Source organism: Humulus lupulus, chromosome X (assembly GCF_963169125.1).
Source record: "Humulus lupulus chromosome X, drHumLupu1.1, whole genome shotgun sequence".
Taxonomy (NCBI): domain Eukaryota; kingdom Viridiplantae; phylum Streptophyta; class Magnoliopsida; order Rosales; family Cannabaceae; genus Humulus; species Humulus lupulus.
In genome coordinates this window covers 191,840,323-191,857,641 of record NC_084802.1, presented here as the reverse complement: position 1 = coordinate 191,857,641, position 17,319 = coordinate 191,840,323, and the positions used below count along the sequence as shown (strand labels likewise).

Sequence of the window (17,319 nt, the reverse complement as noted above, 5' to 3'; positions counted from 1 at the left end):
TTGTCCCAAATATTCTTCAGGGCATTGGCAGTGGGTTCTTCAAGAAATTCCTCAGTTAGGACAAATTTATGGTTCTCACAGATTAACATCAAATTCAGATTTGATTTCCATCTTATAAAATTATCACCATTAAGTTTTTCAATGAAAGTAAAGCGTTTATTGGATTGCCACCATTCGACACGACTGAAAGAAATAAAATACAATAATATTACTATTTGAAAAATATCAATAATTTGGAAAGTAAATATGATGCATGAATGCAATCAATTAAGACACATAAACTAACATTTACTATTCCATGATAAAACTACCCAACAAATAAAGTGTCGCCTTAGGGTCGGTCAAGTTAAATTCAGATAGCTTATAAGACAATCTTATCTTTATTATTTAAAACTTAAAATAACTCTTTATTTTCTCTTTTAAAAATAAAGTACCGCTGGTTTGGTCAAGATGTAATTATCCACTGAAAAAGATTAATTGCATCTTTGTAAGTGTAACCCATTATTTCAGAATTCATGACTTAACTTAGAGAGTGCTGCCTTAGGGTCGGTCAAGCCTAAAATACATTACTCCTTCCTATCTTCGTAAGAAGCCAGCCTTGACATTAATATGTCTAGAAACCTTCCTTAAGGGGACGGAAACAAAATTGCCCATATCTCACGGTTTTGTACTAATAATGGAGACCGTAGGTCACATTGAAATGCTCACCTTCTCCCACTTACTATTTTAGAAATAATGTGTTTTATTAAACTAATCAATTAATTCTAAATTAATCACTAGTTTATTAATAACTCTATGAATGTAATTAATTACAAAATACATTTGTTGTCCATGTTTTCACCACCTAACACGTGGAAATTAGGAGCAATTAACGACAAGTCATGAGGTTCTCAGAGTGTGAACTCCTCGAGGAAGCCCAATCCTGCCAAGTCGTGGATGTCTCCAAGTGAGAGGACGCCCCGAGGTCTGTCCTCAAGGCGATGATGTCTCCAGGTGAGGCCACGTCCTGAGCACGTCTCGAGCCAATCTCCAAGTCATGGATGACTCCAAGTGAGGCCACACTTCGAGGCTTGTGATTAGTGGTGAAAAATACATATTTATTGATCTTAATGGTAAAAATAAATTAAGTTTAATTAATATTTTCATGGAATTGATATCATTTATTTTATAAATAAAAATATTTTATTATAATTTAATTTATTGTTATTTTGTAGGAATTAAAGTTGCATTTTGGCATAAAGAAAAAGAAAGAAGAAAGAAAGAATCAAAAGTGAAAAAAAGAGTTGAAAAAGTGGCATTTTTTAAGGGAATTAGGCCCAAAATGAGCCCAAACAAGCCCAAGCCCAAGCTTGCCACCACCTAGACATGTGGCGCGTCTCTATTGGCTGCACTTGGTCAACACTTTCTACCACCTTTCAACCCAATTTTTGTGGGTTTTGGGTCTTGTACCTTTCCATTTTGAGCTCTTAAGCTCATATTTTGTGGTGTTTTAGAAAAAGGCCGAAATGCCAATTCACTAAAATAGCTAGGTTAATATTAATAATAAGATTTGATTTTTCAAAATCATATTTTATTATTAAGATTTCAAATTTATTTTGTAGACCTCATTTGTAATTTAATTTCTTTTTATTCCTTTTCTCCTTCTATAAATAGGGACTCTTCTTTCACATTTGGTATGTAATTTTGAGAGTAAAGAAACTATAGCAACATTTCTACTCACTTTCTTCTCATATTTTCTTCTTAGAATTTTATGAGAATCATGAGCATAATGGCCTAATCTTCCTAGGAAGGTTATTATTACGGATAATTATGTTTGGGGTAACATTAAATGTAATTAGAATTTTTATGGGCTTTCGTAAGCCTCAAGTTTGTCCTTAGGTGTATATATATATTTGTTCTACATACTCCTAATGAGACAAGAAAAAGAATATCAAATAATTCTTTTACATGGTATCAGGCCGACCCTAGGAATACTCATCTAGGGCTGGAGAAACGACAAAATATATATATCTTTACACCAGCCATGTCTAGCGTTGATGGTGATAAGTCTAGCAAGGAATATCGAGTTGATTTTGGCTCCCCGTATTATCTTGGATCACAAGACAATCCGAGTAACACCATTATGCCAATCAAATTGCGTGGGGAGAACTATGAAGAATGGAGTTGCTCAATTCGATTGGCTCTACGATCTCGACGAAAATTTGGTTTCATTGACGGAACGATTTCAAAACTGAAATCTACCGAAACAGAAAAACTTGATGACTGGTATACGGTTCATTCTATGTTGGTATCGTGGATTATGCGGACCATCGAACCTTCAGTTGCTTCCTCTATTTCTTACTATGAGGATGCAAAATTGTTGTGGGATGATCTTAAGGAGAGATTTTGTGTCGTCAATGGTCCTCGTCTTCAACACTTGAAGACATCTTTGGCCAATTGCAAATAAGCCAAAGGCATGCCGGTTCAACAATACTTTGGTAATTTGAAGAAAATTTGGGACGAAATGGCTTCTTCTGATCCTATTCCAGGTTGTGAGTGTGGCAAATGTACTTGCAATATTGGTGCCAAGCTTGAGAAACGGCGTGAGAAAGAATATGTGCATCAATTTCTCCTTGGTTTGGATGATTCTCTCTATGCCCAGGTACGATCTACTTTGATTTCACAAGAACCTCTGCCCTCTCTCAATCGTGTTTTTCAGACAATACTTCAAGAAGAACAACTTCGTGTCCCTGCTCGTGCACACAATGAACCTGAGGTAATGGCGTTTGCGGTTAAGTCTATGAGCAAGGAGAAAAATCGTGCCGATAAATCTGCCATGTTTTGCACTCACTGTAGTCGTTCCGGACATGATAAAAGTATGTGTTTTCTGTTAGTGGGCTATCCCGAATGGTGGGGAGATCGTCCTCGCAATCTTGGTCGTGGCGGTGCTAATCGTGGTTCAACTGGGCAGCAACCATCAGTGACAAGTAAGGGACGTGGAGTAAGCGTCACAGCCCACCATACTCATGCGAATGGCAGCAGTGCACAAGGGGCAGCAGCTCCTTCTGTTAGTGCATCTGACGGAGTTCCATTACAGGGTCTCACTTTCGAACAATGGCAAACTCTGATTGATATGCTTGGTAATAAGGACGGTGCTAATGATCGTATGATTGGTAAGTCTAGAAATTTTTCTTGGATTCTTGACACAGGTGCCTCGAATCATGTCACTGGAAATTTGAAATGCTTACAGAATGTGAATGTTGTACCATCTTGTCCAATGGGTCTTCCTGATGGCCAAAAAGCCACAGCAACTAAAGAGGGCTCAGTTTGTCTTCCTGGTGGCCTAACTCTTCGGAATGTGTTATATGTTCCTGAATTAAATTGTAACTTGATTTCAGTGTCGCAACTGGTTGATGATGTTCATTGTACAGTGAACTTTACTAATTCTTTGTGTGTTATTCGGGACCAAAGTTCGAAGATGCTGATTGGCGTGGGTGAACGAAAAGACGGACTCTATTATTTTCGCAGTGTTCCAAGAGTACAAGCATTGATAGTGGATGGGTCAGCTTCTTCCTTAGAGTTATGGCATCGACGATTGGGGCATCCGTCGGAAAAGGTCGTTAAATTTGTTCCTGCTATTAGTAGTAGTAAAAACTGGAATAAGACTTGTGAAATTTGTCACCGTGCCAAACAAACTAGGGATAGTTTTCCTACTAGTGAAAACAAAAGTACTAAAATTTCTGAACTTGTGCATTGTGATTTATGGGGACCATATAGAACTCCCTCTTCATGTGGTGCTTCTTATTTTTTGACGATAGTTGATGATTATTCTCGTGCTGTGTGGATTTATCTTTTGAATAATAAAACAGAAGTGGAAAATGCATTCTTATTTTTCTTTGCTATGGTGCATCGTCAATTTGAGACTGTTGTCAAAACTGTAAGAAGTGATAATGGTACGGAATTCAATTGTATGAAAGAATTCTTTTCTATGAATGGTATTTTCTTTCAAACTTCGTGTGTTGGGACGCCTCAACAGAATGGTCGGGTTGAGCGCAAGCATAGACACATTTTGAATGTTGCTCGCGCTTTACTATTTCAGGGTAATCTTCCTATTAAATTTTGGGGCGAATGTGTTTTGGGAGCAAGTTATTTGATTAACAGAACACCTTCTGCAATTCTCAATAACAAGACCCCATATGAAATTTTATTTGGTGTTGTGCCTTGTTATGCTGCTTTGCGTGTTTTTGGGTCCCTATGCTATGCTCATAATCAACGAGCAAAGAGTGATAAATTTGCAAGTCGAAGCCGAAAGTGCATTTTTGTGGGCTATCCTTACGGGAAAAAGGGTTGGAAGTTATATGATCTTGAAAAAAAGGAATTTTTTGTCTCTCGTGATGTAATTTTTTATGAAAATGAATTCCCGTTTGCTCTTAGTGATAAAGTTGTTGTTTCTACTGATGGTGATGCTACTGAAAATTTAATTGGGCATGAAGATGTTAGTTTTCCTAGTCATAAGAATGTGGAAGATATGGTTGTTCTCGAGGCAACACATGAGCAAGATGGGACAGGGGAGCTTGTTGATGTTGATCCAGTGCCTACCACGCCTAGCACAACCATCGTTGCCCCTACTACTAGCGATGTGCCTAGCACAACATCTCATGGCTTGCCTAGCTCCATTACAGATAGCTCTGTGATTGCTACAGGGAACGATATTGCAAATGATAACATGGGAAAAGGCATGAGAGATAAACGACCTTCTGTTCTTCTTCGAGATTATGTGACAAACACTGTGCGAAAATTGAGTCCTTCATCTAGTCCCACCGTTCTACCCGCCTCTCAGTATTCTTCAGGTACTCCGTATCCTATAACACACTTTGTTAATTGTGACAAATTTTCTTTGCGACATAGAATTTTTCTTGCAGCTGTGACGGCAGGTGTTGTGCCTCAATCTTTTAAAGAGGCAATGACTAATGCAGGGTGGCGAGAAGCCATGCAAAAGGAAATCCGTGCCTTAGAAGACAATGGCACTTGGGTACTGGATCATCTCCCTCCTGGAAAGAAGGCCTTGGGTAGTCGTTGGGTCTACAAGATTAAATACAATTCAGATGGTTCTGTGGAGCGTCTTAAAGCCAGACTTGTTATTTTTGGGAACCATCAGATAGAAGGTATAGATTATACGGAGACCTTTGCTCCCGTTGCTAAAATGGTGACAGTCCGAGTTTTTCTCGCTGTCGCTGCAGCGAAAAATTGGGAAATTCATCAGATGGATGTGCACAATGCTTTTCTGCATGGTGATTTGGAGGAAGAGGTATATATGAAGGTTCCCCTTGGTTTTGAGGTGACACAACCTAATATGGTTTGCAGGCTTCGGAAATCCTTGTATGGCTTGAAACAGGCTCCTAGATGCTGGTTTGCTAAACTTGTTGCTGCCTTGAAAAAGTATGGTTTTGCTCAATCTTACTCTGATTATTCTCTTTTTACCTTTTACCGCACTACAATACAAATCAATGTTTTGGTGTATGTTGATGATCTAATTATATCTGGGAACGATTCTGCTGCTATTTATTCCTTTAAAGACTATCTCAATCGATGTTTTCATATGAAAGATCTTGGTGTTTTGAAGTACTTTCTCGGTATCGAAGTGGCTCGTAGTCCAGCGGGGATTTTTCTCTATCAACGTAAGTACACACTTGACATTATTTCTGAAGCAGGTCTTCTTGGTGCTAAACCAGCAGAGTTTCCTATTGAGCAGAATCATCACCTGGCTTTGGCTAAAGGCAATCTACTTCCTGACCCGGAGGCTTATCGTCGTTTGGTAGGACGCTTGATCTATTTATCTTTTACTCGTCCCGATCTTGCCTATACTGTTCACATTTTGTCGCAATTCATGCATGAGCCTCGTCAAGATCACTGGGATTCGGCGTTGAGGGTCGTACGCTACTTAAAAGGGTGTCCCGAGCAAGGCATCCTTCTTCGCTCCAATACTACGTTAGACCTCTTCGGTTGGTGTGACTCTGATTGGGCTAGTTGCCCTTTAACTCGACGATCATTAACAGGATGGCTAGTGTTTCTCGTACAATCTCCTATCTCTTGGAAAACAAAGAAACAACACACTGTTTCCCGCTCTTTAGCAGAGGCGGAATATCGCTCCATGGCGGCTATCACTTGTGAATTAAAGTGGCTCAAAGGTTTATTGCATAGTCTAGGAGTCCCTCACTCGAAAGCTATGAATCTTTACTGTGACAGTCAATCTGCTTTATATATCGCCCAAAACCCTGTTTTCCATGAACGTACTAAGCACATTGAGATGGACTGTCACTTTATTCGTGATGCAATTCATGACGGTCTTATTCATCCTTGTCATGTGCCGACGCATGTGCAATTAGCAGATATCTTTACGAAAGCATTGGGTAAACGTCAGTTTTTCTTTCTCCTTCGCAAGTTGGGCATCTATGATCCGAATGCTCCAACTTGAGGGGGAGTATTACGGATAATTATGTTTGGGGTAACATTAAATGTAATTAGAATTTTTATGGGCTTTCGTAAGCCTCAAGTTTGTCCTTAGGTGTATATATATATATTTGTTCTACATACTCCTAATGAGACAAGAAAAAGAATATCAAATAATTCTTTTACAGTTATGGATGATTCCATATGCTAGTGATGTTATTTTGCTACTTTTATTTACTATGTTCTTAATGTAATGTATTTGAGTTATTTATGTTCTTTCATCCCCATCTCTATTTTGTTATCTTTATTTACTTGTGCTAATAGTATATAGGATTAGTCATGCTCTTTCTATGTGCTTCTAATTAGTAAAACTAATATTGATACATAATTTTATGTCTAATCTTCTATTGCATTATTGCCCTTGGGTATTTTGTCATTTTTAGATTTTTCATAAGATTATTATTGTGCTTTTAAAGTAAAGAAATTTATAACTCAAATGGACTTTAATGTTAGATTTTCCAAGTAAATGTTGGGATGTGAACTATTTACTTGTGTATTTTTGTAAATCAAGTAACCGAGTAACTAAACAAGTATATGGATGATTCTTGGAACCTTTCAATTTCTCAAACTCTTGATTACATCTTACCTTTATTTCACTTATCTCATTTTATCATTTCATCAAAAAGACAACACCAAAATCTCAAATCTCAAATCTCTTTTCATTTTCATTTTTTTATTTATTTCATGTTACTAATTTTTTTGTGTTATTTTCAACTAATCTTTTGATTTTAGGTTACCTCCTTGTGGATCGACCGCCTGATTTTACTACAACTACCGCTTAGTGGTTGTCACGAGTTGGGTGTTAAACAAATTTTGGTGGCGTTGTCGGGGAGGTAGTTTTCAAAGGTTCAGTGAAATTTTTACCAAAATGTTAGTAACTTTATTTGTATTTTTGTTGGTATGATATTGTGTTAATATAGTTTATTTAATTTTTTTTATTTACTAATTTTTAGTTAATTTGATTATTATTATAACAAAAAAAATCATAAAAACAAAAAACAAATTATTTATATATATTTTTTGTCGCCCTTTTTTCATTTTCTTTTGGTAAAACAAAAAAAAAATTATATATATAAATATTCATATATATATATCTATAAAAAAAAACACAAAAAAGAGTATATAAAATGTAAGAAATTATATATATTTATTTTTATTTATTTTTTCTTTTCCTTTCTTTTTGTTACAAAAAAAAATCATATAAATATATAATTTTTTTCTTTTTAGTTAATTTTTATTACATTTATCTTTCTTAATTTCTTTTTATTTTTTTTAGTTTAATAAATATTTGAAAAAAAAGAGATTAAACTTGTTATTTTATCTTCACTTCAATTCTCTTTTCTTTACTTTGTTTTTGTATTGATTATTTTGTTACTTTAGGCTCCTTAGTTTAGGTTTTTCTTTTCCTTTGCCTTAGTTTTCCTTAGAATTTAGGTTTTTCAAAAAACATAAAATTGCATAAAATTGTTCATAAAAATTCAATCATCAAATGCTTAGTATTGGGAACAATTGTGTAATATTACAAATGGTAGAAACTGATATTGTTTTGTCTAGAAAGATTGGTTGCTAAATAAGGTTTTTGATTGCGTTACCCTCCACACTTACCTGGAACCTCGGGGAGTTCTGTCTAGGAAAGTGTGGGTCTAAAGCGGTACCTTGGCAACCTTCCCAATCAGCCTGGGAACATTTTGAGCATATACCTTTGCACTATTACATTGTTGAATTTATTACTATAAGAAACCCAAGCTTGTTCGATCAAAATAAGCAATTTCACTCTACTTAAAGGTTGTTTGGTCGAAAAGGTTTAACTTGTGATCTACCATACTTACTCAGTAACCTCGGCGAGTTCTAGGAAGGCGTTAGAGATCACCTAAAAACTTCCAAATCTACCTGGGAACAAGTTTAACAAAATATAAAAAGTAAAAATAAATAAAATAAAAAAATAAATCTAATTCTGATTTTCGAGAGTGGATGAGTCATCAGGAAACTTCTAGTGACACTTCTTCCAATTCATCCACCACTCATTTTGGAACTCCTTCCACCAATCCTGCTTCTCCATAAACTTTAGCTGATAATAATCCATTCGCAATGGCTCGCAATGATGAAATCCAACCAAGAACTCTCAATGACTACCTCCATCCTACTCGCACTTCCACGCCTTCATGCATTATCTTCCCTCCTAATATGCCCGCATTAGACTTTAAACCTGGCATGATTCAACTCTTGCCCACATTTCATGGAATGGAAAACGAAAGCCCATACATGCATATTAGAGAATTCGAGGAGCTAGTAGCCACGTTCTATAACCGAACTGAAAATGCCGATTCTGTGCGACTGAAGTTCTTCCCTTTCTCCTTGAAGGACAAAGCCAAAAGCTGGTTATACTCTTTGAAACCTAGGTCTATTGGAACATGGGAGGAGATGACCAAATCCTTCTTTCTGAAACACTTCCCTAGCCATAAGACCAATAGTCTAAAACGACTTATTTTCACACTCTCCCAAAAGGACAATGAAACGTTCTATCAAGTATGGGAAAGATTCAAAGATCAGTTAAATCAGTGCCCACACCATGGCTATGAGAACTGGCGTCTGGTCAGTTACTTCTATGAAGGCCTCACGAGTCGTGAGAGCTGATTTGTAGAAATGTTATGCAATGGTGAATTCCTTGAAAAAGAGCCAGACGATGCTCTTGAATATATCAAAGAAACCACAAAAAAATCTCACACCTGGGCTGGTCCAAGTGCTACTGATAGCACCAACCGATACAAACCATCTAGAATCTATCAACTTCGAGAAGAGGATAGTGTTAAGGCCCAACTCGAAGCTTTGAAAAAGCAGATTGAGGTCTTAATGATGAAAAATGGCCAAAAATCGCACATGATCGCTCAAGCAGAATCACAAGAATCGTGCTTTGTTTGTGGAGGGACAGAGCATTTAGCTAAGGACTGCTTAGCATTTAATGAGATGGAGGGGGGTTATGAGGAGCAATGCAATTCCTTGGGGGCATATAACAAGCCATTCTCCCATACGTACAACCCTGGTTGGAGAAACCACCAAAATTTCAGTTGGAGAGATTCCGACCAAGCTCAATCGTCTGGAGGCCAATGGAGAAATGAGCAACAAGTTCAACCATCAAAGGCATATTCTACAACTCAATACAATGCTCATCCATAATGAAATTCTCTCGAGAATACTTTTCATGCATTCATACAGGAACAATCCAAACTGAATCGCCAAATGATTGAAGAAATAAAGGAAATGAAATGTCAATTCCCAAAATTGACTGAATCCTTGGCCATTCTGGAAAAAGGAAAACTTCCTTCCCAACCGAAATTCAATGTGCAAGGCCAACACATGGCCTAATCTTCAAATTCTAATGATCAAAATGTCAAGAAAGTAAATGCCATCACAACTAGAAGCGGTAAAACTTTACAAGATCCACCCATAAAATACAACACTCCCGGTACTCCAAAAATCATTTCCGAAAATCCACCACTCAATGCCACTCCAAAGGTACCATTTCCCCAAGCTTTGAAACCTGTTGGGAAACTTCCTGATAACTGAGCTGAAATCATTGAGCACTTGACACAAGTGAAGATTAATCTTCCTTTGCTTCACATCATAAAATAATTGCCCGCTTATGCCAAAATCATCAAGGATGTATGCACTGCAAAAAGGAAGCATCTTGTCAAGAAGACTGCTTTCTTGACTGAGCAAGTAAGTGCGGTGATTGAACAAAAGGCACCGCCGAAATACAAAGATCCCGGTTGTCCCACCATTTCCTGCCAAATTGGGACCCATGAGGTCAGCCAAGCCTTACTTGATCTTGGTGCGAGTATAAATCTCATGCCTTACTCTGTATACTCGTAACTCGGTCTTGGAGAATTGAAGCCAACATCTGTTGTGCTACAGCTTGCTGACCGTTCCACCAAAAAGCCTAGGGGTATTGTTGAGGACGTGTTAGATCAAATTGAAGAATTCTATTACCCCATGGATTTTCTTATTCTTGATACCCAATATGTGGCAAATATGGAGTCTAAAATTCCTATTATCCTCAGAAGATCATTCCTTGATGTTGCAAATGCTTTGATCAATTATCAGAATGGTCTAATGAAGATATCATTTGGAAACATGACTCTTGAAGTCAATATCTTCCACATCGGGAAACAACCCCGAGAAGATGATGAATGCTATCAAACATTCAAGATTGACTCTTTAATTCCCGAGGAGGTTCAATTGCGAAGAAACTTTGATAATCTTGATGAACTCCTCCTTCTATCTGACAACGAAAGTCTCAGTTCTATTGAGTCTACTCTTGCAATATCAGATCACATAGACTCCCACAATAGAAGGATTCAGTTTTGGCAACCTCGCTTTGAAGAGCTACCTTGTGAGAGGTCACAATCAAAAACTTCAGTTGAAGAGGTTCCAATTGTTCAATTGACCCAACTTCTTGAGGGTTTGAAACATGTCTTCTTGGGAGATGGTGAAACCTTTCTAGTTATCATCTCGTCCAACCTTCAAAATTCTCAAGAATTGCAGTTACTCGAGCTACTATGAACGTATAAATCTACGATAGGTTGGACGCTTGCTGATATCAAAGGCATTAGCCCTTTAATTTGCTCCCATCGAATCAATCTGGAGGACGAGGCTTTCCCTTGAAGAGACCCTCAAATACGACTGAATCCCACAATGAAAGAAGTTGTAAAACATGAAGTTTTTTGAAATTGCTAGACGCTGGTGTTATTTACCCAGTAGCTGATAGCAAATGGGTTAGTCCAACTCAAGTCATGCCCAAGAAATCTGGTGTCTCTGTGATCCAAAATGAAAAAGGGGTCCTTGTCCCCACAAAAACTGTGACAGGGTGGCGCATGTGCATTGATTATAGAAAATTAAATGTCGCCTCCCGCAAAGATCATTTTCCACTCCCATTCATTGATAAAATCCTTGAACGTGTAGCTGGTCATCCATTCTATTGCTTTCTTGATGGCTATTCTGGCTATTATAAAATTGAGATTGCATTAGAGGATCAAGGTAATACCACTTTCACTTGTCCCTTTGGCACTTTTGCTTTCCGACGTATTCCATTTGGCTTGTGTAATGCACCGGCTACATTCCAAAGATGCATGATGAGCATTTTTAGTGACATGATTGAAAAATCAATGGAAGTATTCATGGATGACCTAACTGTTTTTGGAAGCTCCTTTGACACATATCTTCTTCATCTTGAAGCTGTTTTAAAACAGTGTATTGAGAAAAGACTTGTGCTCAATTGGGAGAAATGCCATTTCATGGTGTCTTCTGGTATAGTCTTAGGCCACATTGTTTCTAAAAGAGGAATTGAGGTTAATCAATCCAAAGTCGACCTTATCTCCAACTTCCCTACTCCTAAGACTGTCAAAGACGTTAGGTCATTCCTTGGTCATGCTGGTTTCTATAGGAGGTTCATACAAATTTTTTAATGATTGCTCGTCCACTAAGCAACCTCCTAGCCAAAGATGTTACTTTTGAATGGACACCTAAGTGTGAGGAATCATTCCGAACGCTTGTCAATTCACTCACTTTTGCTCCCATCATTCAGTCACCTGATTGGAGTCTTCCTTTCGAGATCATGTGTGACGCCAGCAACTTTGTTGTGGGAGCTGTGCTGGGACAACGAAGGGAGAGGAAACCCTTTGTTGTATATTATGCAAGCCAAACTATCAATAGTGCTCAAATGAACTATTCCACTACTAAAAAAGAGTTGCTTGCTGTTTTCTTTGCCCTTGACAAATTCTGATCTTATTTGATTGGATCACCTATTACGATCTTCACAGATCACTCTGCTCTTAAGTATCTCCTTTCCAAAATGGAAGCTAAGGCGCGATTAATACGGTGGATCCTTCTCCTGCAAGAATTTGATATAATGATCAAAGACAAGAAAGGTGTTGAAAATGTCGTTGCGGACCACTTGTCCCGACTTGAATTCAGCGATCCCGCTGATGGTCCACCTATTCATGATGATTTCCCCGATGAACAATTGCTTTTTGTTGCTAAGTTACCATGGTATGCTCACATTGTGAATTGCTTAGTAACAAGTGAACTCCCATCTGAATGGAGTTCATAACACAAACGCAAATTTCTGGTTGAGGTGCGCAATTTCTTTTGGGATGACCCATATTTCTTCAAGTATTTCCCTGGCCAAATCATGCGAAGATGCATCCATGATGATGAGGTGTCTAGTGTGCTAAATTTTAGCCACAATGATGCTTGTGATGGCCACTTCTTTGTGAAGAAAACCGCTGCAAAAATCTTACAATGCGGCCTTTACTGGCCCACTTTGTTCAAAGACACCAATGATTTCTGTCGTTCTTGTATAAGGTGCCAAAAGTTAGGTACCTTATCCCGTCGGCACATGATGCCCTTGAACCCAATTCTTGTTATCAAATTTTTTTATTGTTGGGGGATAGACTTTGTGGGACCATTTCCACCTTCTTTTGGCCACCTTTACATTCTTCTCGCTGTGGATTATGTTTCCAAATGGGTCGAGGCCATACCATGTCAAACCAATGATAACGCTACAACTGTCAAATTCTTGAAAGAAAATGTGTTATCAAGGTTCGGTACTCCTTGCGCTATCATCAGTGATCAAGGCACTCATTTTTGCAAAAAATCCTTTGAGGCTCTTATGCGCAAGTACGATGTACTTCATAGGGTTTCAAATGCCTATCATCCATAGACTAATGGTCAAGCTGAGTTAGCCAATAGGGAGATAAAACACATTCTGGAAAAGACGGTAAATCCTGATCGCAAAGATTGGTCTACACGTCTTCTAGACGCTCTTTGGGCATATCGCACTGCTTTCAAATCCCCTATTCGGGTGTCTCCCTATCGGTTTGTCTTTGGAAAAGCTTGTCATTTACCTGTCGAGCTTGAGCATAAAGCGTATTGGGCTATCAAAGCCCTAAACTTTGATCTGAATGTCGTAGGTATCAATTGCAAACTCCAATTGTGCGAAGTTAAGGAATTGAGAAACGATGCATATGACAATTCCAGGATTTATAAAGCAAAATTGAAAATTGCTCACGATAAAAAAATCCTGCGGAAACACTTTGAGCCAAATCAGAAAGTGCATTTGTATGATTCTCGCTTGAACTTGCACCCTGGTAAACTGCGATTCCGATGGACATGTCCATTTGTAGTGAAGTAAGTATTTCCCAATGGTTCTGTTCAGGTCAAGGACCCAACCGATGGGAGAATTTTTCGAGTCAATGGCCAAAGACTGAAGCATTACATTGAGAGTGCGAGTCACATTGCAGAGGTCCTTCTTAAGGATCCAATTTATACACTCTGAAGTTCTGAATGGTTTGTTGTTGTTGTTGTTGTTGTTCTTTTTATTTTCATTTTTCATTATCTTTATTTTTCTGTCTTTCTTTTATTTTTGTATGTTTTTCGTTTTTGTATTTTGTTTTGGGGTATTGTTACTAGGCTATTTTCGCTCTCGCCTCATGGACATGGTCATCATCCAGGTGTTCTCTTTCCTTACCTTTTTCATTGATTATTCATTTTGACATTCAGGACACTGTTTGATTTTTGGTTGAGGGTGGCGAGCATGCATTAGCTTTCATTTGGACAATCTTATCGTTGTGTCATTAGCATTCATTTGGAAAACATTATTGTCTTGTTGAATTTTTAAGTCAAATTTTCTCAAAATTATCCAAGCATGAGTACAACTTGTTGGTTTGAGTCAGTTCTTACTATGTTTAGCAATTAAGAAGTGATTTTTAGAGTTCTTTTGTGCACTTTCCAAACAAGTGATAAATTGGTTGTTAACACAAATTGTTGAGAGAAATTTCGAGTTTAAAGTTTTTTATTTTTTGGTGAGTTGTGAGAGTTGAGAAAACAACTTTTTGAACTTTTATTGATCATTTGAGTTGGTAAAGTCACATCTTTGGAGTTTAAAACATGACATTTGCTAGAGGGATGTTTTTCATATAAGAATGAGTCTTTGTAATAAATTTTAAATTTGTGTTCTATTTAGTGTATTTTATTTGTATTTTCCTTTTTATTTTTGTGTGTTGTCTCTTGTAAAAAAAAAAAGAAATAAAAAAAACAAAAAAAGGGAACATAATGATGAAAAAAAGAAAAGAAAAGAAATAAATAAATGAAAAAAAGAGAACAAGAGCAACACTTTCCTCTATTATTTTGTGGTTGTTGAAAAATAAAATATTTCTATTATTATTATTTTGTGTAATTGTATTAAAAAAAATTATAGTTCCTTTTCTTATTTATCATTTCTAGTTAGTTGTCATTTTGTTCTTTGTGCTTTCTCATGTTAATCCTAAATGTTGTTTGTCATTTGAATTCCAACAAGTTGATTTACCTATCTTGTGATCAATACTTGTTCAAATTGCTTGTCCTAAAAAGTTTATCTTTTCTCATCTGAGCGTAATCTGTTACATTTCCAACTCCAAGAGTGGTATCCTTCCCATCAACAAAATACTTTCAATGCCCGTGAGGAATTTGGAGTTGAGACCTTTATACTTTTGAGATTTTTCGATACTATTTGTGTTATGACTTGCTATAAAAAGAAGATGGTTTGGTGCACACACACACACAACTTTGAAATCGCAACTGAAGTAGCTTATATAGTAATTTCTGACTTCTTGCTGATACTTCAAAAATTCTTAGATGATTTTGCTTGGTTTGACTTGATTATTTAACTTGATAATTTTATTTTTCGCTTGAATTGCTAGGGAATAGAAATAAGCTAGTTGGGGGTTGTGATTAGTGGTGAAAAATGCATATTTATTGATCTTAATGGTAAAAATAAATTAAGTTTAATTAATATTTTTATGGAATTAATATCATTTATTTTATAAATGAAAATATTTGATTATATATTAATTTATTATTATTTTGTAGGAATTAAAGTTGCATTTTGGCATAAAGAAAAAGAAAGAAGAAAGAAAGAATCAAAAGTAAAAAAAAAAGAGTTGAAAAAGTGGCATTTTTTAAGGGAATTAGGCCCAAAATGAGCCTAAGCCCAAGCTTGCCACCACCTGGACATGTGGCGCGTCTCTATTGGCTGCACTTGGTCAACACTTTCAGCCACCTTTCAACCCAATTTTTGTGGGTTTTGGGTTTTGCACATTTCTATTTTGAGCTCTTAAGCTCATATTTTGTGGTGTTTTAGAAAAAGGGCGAAATGGCCATTCACTAAAATAGCTAGGTCAATATTAATAATAAGATTTGATTTTTCAAAATCATATTTTATTATTAAGATTTCAAATTTATTTTGTAGACCCCATTTGTAATTTAATTTATTTTTAGTCCTTTTCTCATTCTATAAGTAGGGGCTCTTCTTTCACATTTAGTATGTAATTTTGAGAGTAAAGAAACTATAGCAACATTTCTACTCACTTTCTTCTCATATTTTCTTCTTAGAATTTTATGAGAATCATGAGCATAATGACCTAATCTTCCTAGGAAGGTTAGGGAAAATTCCATATGCTAGTGATGTTATTTTGCTACTTTGATTTACTATGTTCTTAATGTAATGTATTTGAGTTATTTATGTTCTTTCATCCCCTCTATTTTGTTATCTTTATTTACTTGTGCTAATAGTATATAGGATTAGTCATGCTCTTTCTATGTGCTTCTAATTAGTAAAAGTAATCTTGATACATAATTTTATGTTTAATCTTCTATTGCATTATTGCCCTTGGGTATTTTGTCATTTTTAGATTTTTCATAAGATTAGCATTGTGCTTTTAAAGTAAAGAACTTTATAACTCAAATGGACTTTTGTTAGAAAAGAATATGGACTTTAATGTTAGATTTTCCAAGTAAATGTTGGGATGTGAACTATTTACTTGTGTATTTTTGTAACTCAAGTAACCAAGTAACTAAACAAGTAAATGGATGATTCTTGAAACCTTTCCATTTCTCAAACTCTTGATTACATCTTACCTTTATTTCACTTATCTCATTTTATCATTTCATCAAAAAGACAACACCAAAATCTCAAATCTCTTTTCATTTTCATTTTTTATTTATTTCATGATACTAATTTTTTTTATGTTATTTTCTACTAATCTTTTGATTTTAGGTTACCTCCTTGTGGATCGACTGCCCGATTTTACTAAAAGTACTGCTTAGTGGTTGTCACGATTTGGGCGTTAAACAGCTTGTCCTCGAGGCAAGGATGTCTCCATGTGAGGCCACGTCTCGAGAGGCTCACTTCACTCGCTCATCACTCAGGTCTAGAATTCTGGTCCTCAGACCTGGAGTAGATGCTAGGGGTCAGTCACTGCGTGTATATGCCACCATAAGATCATCTGATAACTTTAGGTGAGCCTCAATTAGTGGTGTCGAGTCGTACACTCAACAATTGGCATTCCCCACTACGCCACCTGACATTGGGAAAATTTGCAGCCACACCCTGACACCGTCAGGGGCATGTTTCCCATAAATTTGGTAGACAACTTTATGCAATGGGCCCCGTGCAATCTGCCTGGGTCGTAGTGTCTATTTATTTTACCCCTTTTGTATTAATTCAGGTGAATACCCCAACAATGGGGAATTTTGTTTTAATGATAGAAGATTAACATTTGTTGTCCCTTGATTTGGTCAACGACACGGAGTCACAAAAACGGTAGAAAATGAGATGAAATCAAGACGAAAAGATAAATGACACAAGATTTATAGTGGTTCGGCCCCAATCAAAATGGTAATGACCTACACTTAGTATTCTCATTGATGTATATTTCCAAGAACTGTGATCAATGAACTAGGGTTCATGAGTTTCACTAGCCTTCGGATGAATACAATTATGGTGGATAAAAACAC

General features: G+C 36.7%; 1 pseudogene; it reads right to left on the bottom strand.

Moving 5' to 3' along the window:
• Positions 1 to 8,967: 8,967 nt before the first annotated feature.
• Positions 8,968 to 9,065, bottom strand: LOC133807468 (small nucleolar RNA R71; annotated as a pseudogene).
• Between the last annotated feature and the right edge of the window lie 8,254 nt (positions 9,066 to 17,319).